This window comes from Ranitomeya imitator, chromosome 3 (genome assembly GCF_032444005.1).
Source record: "Ranitomeya imitator isolate aRanImi1 chromosome 3, aRanImi1.pri, whole genome shotgun sequence".
In the NCBI taxonomy this organism is placed as follows: domain Eukaryota; kingdom Metazoa; phylum Chordata; class Amphibia; order Anura; family Dendrobatidae; genus Ranitomeya; species Ranitomeya imitator.
The window spans coordinates 802,871,339-802,880,048 of record NC_091284.1 but is presented as its reverse complement, the minus strand read 5'-3'; the positions used below and the strand labels follow the sequence as shown (position 1 = coordinate 802,880,048).

Here is an 8,710-nt window from a genome sequence, read left to right as displayed (position 1 = left end):
ATTGCTTTTAAAACTTTAATAAACGGGTGTACCTAAATGTGGGTACTTCCAAGTTAAAAAAAATCTGTTCTTATCAGTTTAATATCTGATACGTCCCCCATGTGGGGACCATATATTAAATGGCTTTTTGGAACAGGGAGCTGGAAATGGAGCTTGCTCAGTCCACTCCACGCATTGACCCGCTATTGCAGTCTCTCCGGGAACAGTGCACTCCTTCTCTGATCCGGTTTCTAAAAACAGATTGAATGGAAATTAATCAGCACAGCAAGTTGTCTTGGAACCCTAGATGGGAATTTATTTCAGGGTTGTTAAGGAAGCACATTTCACATGCCGCTGGCTGCCAAATGTAGCATGCTGCTCGATTTCACTTGCCTAATTGCAACATTTTGTGTGCCTTGCTTTCACCTCTGTATGTATGTATGTATGTATGTATGTATGTATGTATATATGTATGTCAAGCATTGCATTGCATTCAATAGGCAATCAATCAATCAATCAGGCAATCAATTTTCAGTCTTTCCTGGTTGCTGCAACAGGTGTGTTAAGATGTAGGCCTGAATTAGGCCTTTCTTACAGTGTAGCAAATATACTGTGCCATCTACAGAATTAGGCCCCTGCCTGCTGTCAGCACTTGGTATTTAAATTGAAGCATCCAATGAGTAGTTCTGCCATACATACCACATTTGTGACCACCGATCATGAATTCTTTTGGAAGACATTGTTTACCTCTTGTGGACCACCGACTTTGAAATGCGGTGTATGATAGGTATTTGAAAAAAAGGAAAACTGGTGTCTGTGCTGATCTCGAATCTGCTAGTCTTGTGTCTTGTAGATACACCTGTGTGAGGAGTATTCTAATGCTTTTGACCAACCAGGTGCGCTGCCTGCAGTCGATAGAATCTTAGCACGGAACCTTCACCTGCAGTCACAATGGGGATGGTGGGTGTGTCAAAGTGGGCAGAGTTATGCAGATTCAAAACGCGTTGGGCGCAGCTTCAACGAGCACACACAGACACACACAGCCAAACAACCGACCAAAACCCAAGCACACCCGAACTGTCATTGAGAATGCATCCAGAGTTTCTGAAAATGTCTTACTTGCGGCAATCTTTGGCTAGGTCTCCACAATGGGTGTCGGTTGTAGGCCTGGGTGCGTCTGAAATGGCCAACCATTTCAGGCCATCGCTTCTCGGCCTCCTATGGCTAAGATCAAGTGTAGTATCTGTTCTTATCAGTTTAATATCTGATACGTCCCCCATGTGGGGACCATATATTAAATGGCTTTTTGGAACAGGGAGCTGGAAATGGAGCTTGCTCAGTCCACTCCACGCATTGACCCGCTATTGCAGTCTCTCCGGGAACAGTGCACTCCTTCTCTGATCCGGTTTCTAAAAACAGATTGAATGGAAATTAATCAGCACAGCAAGTTGTCTTGGAACCCTAGATGGGAATTTATTTCAGGGTTGTTAAGGAAGCACATTTCACATGCCGCTGGCTGCCAAATGTAGCATGCTGCTCGATTTCACTTGCCTAATTGCAACATTTTGTGTGCCTTGCTTTCACCTCTGTATGTATGTATGTATGTATGTATGTATGTCAAGCATTGCATTGCATTCAATAGGCAATCAATCAATCAGGCAATCAATTTTCAGTCTTTCCTGGTTGCTGCAACAGGTGTGTTAAGATGTAGGCCTGAATTAGGCCTTTCTTACAGTGTAGCAAATATACTGTGCCATCTACAGAATTAGGCCCCTGCCTGCTGTCAGCACTTGGTATTTAAATTGAAGCATCCAATGAGTAGTTCTGCCATACATACCACATTTGTGACCACCGATCATGAATTCTTTTGGAAGACATTGTTTACCTCTTGTGGACCACCGACTTTGAAATGCGGTGTATGATAGGTATTTGAAAAAAAGGAAAACTGGTGTCTGTGCTGATCTCGAATCTGCTAGTCTTGTGTCTTGTAGATACACCTGTGTGAGGAGTATTCTAATGCTTTTGACCAACCAGGTGCGCTGCCTGCAGTCGATAGAATCTTAGCACGGAACCTTCACCTGCAGTCACAATGGGGATGGTGGGTGTGTCAAAGTGGGCAGAGTTATGCAGATTCAAAACGCGTTGGGCGCAGCTTCAACGAGCACACACAGACACACACAGCCAAACAACCGACCAAAACCCAAGCACACCCGAACTGTCATTGAGAATGCATCCAGAGTTTCTGAAAATGTCTTCCTTGCGGCAATCTTTGGCTAGGTCTCCACAATGGGTGTCGGTTGTAGGCCTGGGTGCGTCTGAAATGGCCAACCATTTCAGGCCATCGCTTCTCGGCCTCCTATGGCTAAGATCAAGTGTAGGATCTGTTCTTATCAGTTTAATATCTGATACGTCCCCCATGTGGGGACCATATATTAAATGGCTTTTTGGAACAGGGAGCTGGAAATGGAGCTTGCTCAGTCCACTCCACGCATTGACCCGCTATTGCAGTCTCTCCGGGAACAGTGCACTCCTTCTCTGATCCGGTTTCTAAAAACAGATTGAATGGAAATTAATCAGCACAGCAAGTTGTCTTGGAACCCTAGATGGGAATTTATTTCAGGGTTGTTAAGGAAGCACATTTCACATGCCGCTGGCTGCCAAATGTAGCATGCTGCTCGATTTCACTTGCCTAATTGCAACATTTTGTGTGCCTTGCTTTCACCTCTGTATGTATGTATGTATGTATGTATGTATGTCAAGCATTGCATTGCATTCAATAGGCAATCAATCAATCAGGCAATCAATTTTCAGTCTTTCCTGGTTGCTGCAACAGGTGTGTTAAGATGTAGGCCTGAATTAGGCCTTTCTTACAGTGTAGCAAATATACTGTGCCATCTACAGAATTAGGCCCCTGCCTGCTGTCAGCACTTGGTATTTAAATTGAAGCATCCAATGAGTAGTTCTGCCATACATACCACATTTGTGACCACCGATCATGAATTCTTTTGGAAGACATTGTATACCTCTTGTGGACCACCGACTTTGAAATGCGGTGTATGATAGGTATTTGAAAAAAAGGAAAACTGGTGTCTGTGCTGATCTCGAATCTGCTAGTCTTGTGTCTTGTAGATACACCTGTGTGAGGAGTATTCTAATGCTTTTGACCAACCAGGTGCGCTGCCTGCAGTCGATAGAATCTTAGCACGGAACCTTCACCTGCAGTCACAATGGGGATGGTGGGTGTGTCAAAGTGGGCAGAGTTATGCAGATTCAAAACGCGTTGGGCGCAGCTTCAACGAGCACACACAGACACACACAGCCAAACAACCGACCAAAACCCACCCACACCCGAACTGTCATTGAGAATGCATCCAGAGTTTCTGAAAATGTCTTCCTTGCGGCAATCTTTGGCTCGGTCTCCACAATGGGTGTCGGTTGTAGGCCTGGGTGCGTCTGAAATGGCCAACCATTTCAGGCCATCGCTTCTCGGCCTTTTGGCTAAGATCAAGTGTAGGATTTTCTTGCATTTGGTCGAAGTCCTTTAGGTGCCTGGGGTACCCCGCCTCTCGGCCTTGGGTGCGGGTCCCACTCTTGTAGTGGGATCCAATCCCTTGTTGCTATAGGGAGGTGGGCTTAGTCCCTAGGCAACGAGTTGCGATCGCCCTAGCCAGGTAGTCTTTGGATTACTTGGTGCCCTTTCCTTGTTGCGGAACACCCCCGTTTGTTGCGGAACACCCCCGTTTTTTTTTCCTTATAACCATGGACCCAGATCCTGGTGATGTTCCAACCTATGCTCTTGTAAAGCATACGGTTAGGATTTATTTTGAGAAAGGTGGAGGAGATGGCCGTGGACTAAAATTCGTGGTTGGCAATGTCCTGGAGAAGGCTCTTTCAGTCCGGAAACACGAAATCCTGGCCATCCAGGACTATCCAAGACGTGGTATCTATGATGTGACTTTTACCGGAGAAGGTATCCATCAGCATGTTTGTAACCAGGTCATCTCCCCTGATGTGATTATCCAGAAAAACCCCGAACTTAAAGGGGTTAAATTTGCTATTCATGATTTAGAAGAGACCAGGCTCTTGATTGTTAAAATTTATTCACCCCATATGCAAGAAAGCGAAATCGGAAGATACCTGTTGGGTTTCTTCAAAAAAGTCAATTGTTTGGGGAAGATTTTGAATGAATGCGGCATTTGGACCTCCAAATGGAGATATGTTGTAACCTGTGTCAAAAATGCCTCAAAACCTGGAGGAGTAGATTTACCACCAGCTCGTTTTAAAATTGGCAAAACGAATGGCGACCTCTATTTTAATGGCATGCCGTCCTTCTGTAGAAAATGTAAACTATATGGGCATTCAAATTGTGACCCGACCTGTGCAAAATGTGGGAGCCAGGAACATAAAACCGAGCAATGCCAGACAGAAAATATGTGTACAAATTGTCTTGCAAAAGATCATTCTTTTTCATTTTGTCCTAACAGGAAAAACACAAAAGGAGCACAACCCGAGAAGGAACAGCCTCCGGCCCCCTGCCAACCCTCGGCTGGTTCTGCTGTCCCCGAGACAAAGGAGGATGAGGAGGAGTCGATGGACGAGTCGAATGAGGTACCTGGTACAGGTAAGGATGGCTACACTGAAGTGAGAAACGAGAAAGCGAGACGCAGGAGGGAACAGCAGAAGGAGAGCAGGCAGCAGAAAGAGGACCCCGCAGAGGGTACAGCTGCTTCTGCAAAAAGCCAACCCTTGTCTCTGCGATCTTCCGGGACGGCTCTAGGGCGCGGAAAATCGGACTCAAAAAGGCGGAAAGTCCAGGAGAAAACAGGTGGTGCATCAAGGGAAGTACCCCCACAGGAACCCCCTGATGGAGGTGGGAAACCCGAAGAGATGCCCATGGAGGAGCGGGCAACCCCACCCTCTTCAGAGATGGAGAGGGGGTCTGGGGTGGCTACCTCAGCCATTCCTGTAACTCCGGTCAGAGGACAGCCGGCACCCGAGCTCGATCTGACCCCTCCGATTGGTCCCCTGGAGGGGGGGCCGGTGGGAGATCAGGAGCAGGGATGGGAGTCGGCCTACCTGACAAGTAAGGTCTTATTTATGGAGAGTGAGCTCGTCCCGGAAAGTGTAATGCCATCCGAAGCCCTGTCTGATGGAGAGTCCTCCGAGATCTCTTCCCTCATGACCGTCGCCGACAAGACCGAACCCTCCGATGAGGACATATAAGCCAGCTGAGGTAAGAGTTTTTGAATTTCGTACCTCTTATTTTCTCTTATGGCGGGGATCTCTGGAATATCCCTCAACGTTAGAGGGATTAAAACAAAACCCAGGAGGTTGGCGCTCTTTGACTTTTTGTACACTTTGTCGGCATCAGTTATCTTCTTACAGGAATGCAATATTCCACACTCTTTAAATTATAACAAGTATAAAACAGATTGGACACATGGACCCTCAGTGTGGTCAGGATCAAATGAATCCAGGTCAGCAGGGGTCGCCATTCTTTTTAAAGGTAATGTTTTTATTGACTCAGTTCAGGAGGTTTTACCAGGCAGGATTTTATTGGTTAAAGCTTTTATTAATGGTTTTAAATGGCAGTTTTTAAATTTTTATGGATCTACTGAGAAAAATGAAAGAGCAAAAATGTTAGAAATGTTACCCCTTTTTATTAATGATTCTGATCCTCTTATTTTAGCAGGTGATTTTAATTGTATTATGGGTGGGGAGAAAAGATTCTCCAATGCGGTAAGCAGAAACTACGATAAAACCTCTTTTATGCTCAGAAACGTTGTGCATGATTTTAAACTTATCGATTGTTTTAAGGAATGCAATATGAATCTCCCTGCTGAAGAGTGGGTAACCTGGAGCAATGTGAACTGTAGCTCCAGAATTGATTTTATTTTTTGTTCTAATTCCATACTGCCTTTTAAATGTGAGCTTTTAACCAATGTCTTTTCAGACCATAAACTTTTACTTTTTAATGTTAATTATGATGATTTTAAGAAAAAAGGTAAAGGTGCCTGGAAACTAAATGTCTCTCTCTTAGATGATCCAGAAATTTTAACCAGTTTTACGGAATTTTATACAAATTGCAAACAAACTAGAGATCCCCGTACCCCTATTAGTAGGTGGTGGGAAAAAATGAAGAAAAATATTAAAGATTTCTTTATTAAAGTTGGAGTACAAAAAGCTAAAGAAAAGAGAGAGATTTACAACCTCCTAAATACCCGACTGCAAACCCTCTACAAACTACGTGAGCATGACATTGATGTGGATAAAGATATTTGTAATCTCAAAATTGAAATATCAAGATGCTTGGAACAAAGAGGGAAGCAATTAATCTTTCACTCAAAAGTCAAGCATATAGAAGAGAATGAAACTTGTTCCCGTTATTTCTTTAAAAATATGGTCGGAAAAAGGGTATTTATTAATTCTTTGGAGGGAGAAAATGAAATAGAGGGAATTTTAAAAAAAGTCCACCTATTTTATGCTGACCTTTTTAATAAAAAAGTTATAGACAATAGTTTAATGGAAAGCTCTATGGAAGAAATCACAACTATTTTAGACCCAGTGTCACAAAACTTTTTGTTACAGGACCTGAGCAAGGAAGAGGTGGCTGAAACAGTGAAAAGTTTTAAACCAGGAAAAGTCCCCGGGCCAGACGGTATCCCCATAGAATTTTATTCCAGTTTTTATGAGCTTTTACAAGAAGATCTTTTAAATATTTTAAGTGAGGTTTTTAATACAAAAACTCTCCCCACCTCTTGGAAAAAGGGTGAGGTTTCCCTTATATATAAAAAAGGGGACAAAACAGACATAAAGAATTGGAGACCAATAACCCTTTTAAACTGTGACTATAAAATAATGGCCAAAATTTGTGCAAACAGACTCAAAAAAGTGGTGGGAAACATAATACATCCTAACCAGGTCTGTGGTATACCAGAGAGAAGCATATGGGAAAACCTAAATTTAATTAAAGACATAATTGATGACACTAAATCAAGGGGAGGTGGAATGGCGGTCTTATCCCTTGATTTCGAGAAAGCTTTTGATAGAGTATCTCACGAGTTCCTTTTTAATGTTTTAAATAAAATGGGTATACCAGAAGGTTTTTTAGAGTCACTTAAGGCATTTTATAAAGACTGCACAAGCAAAATTGTGATAAATGGTTTTAAAACTAAAGACGTTGTTTTAAAATCTGGGGTTAAGCAGGGTTGTCCCCTGTCCCCACTTTTATTTATTTGTGCTCTTGAACCCCTGCTATGTGCCCTGAGGAGGGATAAACAAATCCGGGGAATCCCACTGCCTGGTGGAGGGGGTCTGGAGGCTAAAGTCACAGGGTATATGGATGATGTAGCCATAATATGCAGGGATTCTCCTTCCATACAAAAAGCCTTAAGGCAGGTGGAGTTTTTCTGCTGTGGGTCTGGTTTTAAATTAAATTTTAATAAAAGTTCTATTTTTAAGGTTGGCAAGGTGGTTTTAACAGATATCCAAGTTCCTGAGAGGGACTCTGTTCAAGTTTTAGGTGTTATTTTTAATGAAGAAAATAAAGGCACTGAAAGCTGGAATATGGTGGCTCAGAAGGTAAACCAAAAGCTGTGTATGTGGAATTTGAGAAAAATGACTATGGAGGGGAAAATTTTAATTATTAAAATGGTCATATTGCCGCTTTTATTATATTTAAGCCTGGTCTTCCCCCCTCCAAACGGCATTTTTAACAAAATAATTAAAGCTTGTTTTACCTTTTATTGGAGTTCCAAGATGGAAAAACTAAAGAGAGAGCTGGTGGTAAAATCCAAAGGTAATGGTGGCAAAGACTTCCCAGATTTTAGAGCATTTGTTTTAATCCGTTTCTTTGTCCTGTGTTTTAATTCCCTTTTTAAAAATACTTACTGGTCATATTTTATACGTTTTAACATTGGTTTTTTTATGAGACGCCTTGGGTGGTTTGAAACAGTTTTAAATTCCCCATATGCTTTTAACACACCCGAAAACTATAAAATCTTAGGTACCATTGTTAACACATATGACCTAAAGGGCATAAACACAGAGGCCCTAGGGGATAGCAAAAAGATCCTAAAGGGCCTCAAAGGAAAAGAACAAGTGACGCAGATTGAAAACTTTAATGATCCTAAGTGTTTAGAGATTTGGAAAAATGTTAATGCCTCGTATCTTTTTAATTCCCAGAAGGACCTGGCCTGGAGCTGTGTGCATGATTGTCTTCCATGCCGGGCATTCCAGCACCGAAGAGGACTCGTGAGATCCGCCAAGTGCCCAAGAGAGGACTGCCAAAGGGAAGAAACAGTGCTGCACATTCTTTGGACTTGTCAATTCACAAGACAAATATGGACAAAATTTTTCCCTTTACTCCAGAAAATAACTGATTTGAAAGACTTAAGTTTTGAGACTGTTTTGTTTGGATGCATGGAATGCCCCAACGCAACTAAGAGGATCATCGCATGGAAGACAATCAGCACCATCAAAGAAGCTCTATGGAAGGCCAGGAACATCCTTCTTTTTAAACATGATGTTTTATCTGTGAAAGACGTTTTATCATTGGCTTTTAGTGAGATGTATATTTATTTTTTATTGGACAAGAAAAAGAATCTTTTATTGTCAAAGCAATGGATGGTAGAAGAGTGGAATACCATAATTTGAACGCTACCATAAATGCGAATTATTGGCCGATGCTTGTATATTACTTGTCTTTACTGCATGTAACATTGAAAAAAAA

General features: G+C 42.3%; 2 non-coding genes and 1 pseudogene across 2 annotated transcripts; all 3 read left to right on the top strand.

Moving 5' to 3' along the window:
- On the top strand, positions 1-216 carry LOC138673301 (U2 spliceosomal RNA; annotated as a pseudogene).
- Positions 217-1,181: 965 nt separating this feature from the next.
- On the top strand, positions 1,182-1,374 carry LOC138673244 (U2 spliceosomal RNA). Its single transcript, XR_011319899.1, has one exon. It is a non-coding gene; the product is annotated as a U2 spliceosomal RNA (small nuclear RNA).
- A 945-nt stretch (positions 1,375-2,319) lies between these two features.
- Positions 2,320-2,512, top strand: LOC138673297 (U2 spliceosomal RNA). Its single transcript, XR_011319950.1, has one exon. It is a non-coding gene; the product is annotated as a U2 spliceosomal RNA (small nuclear RNA).
- Positions 2,513-8,710: the final 6,198 nt, after the last annotated feature.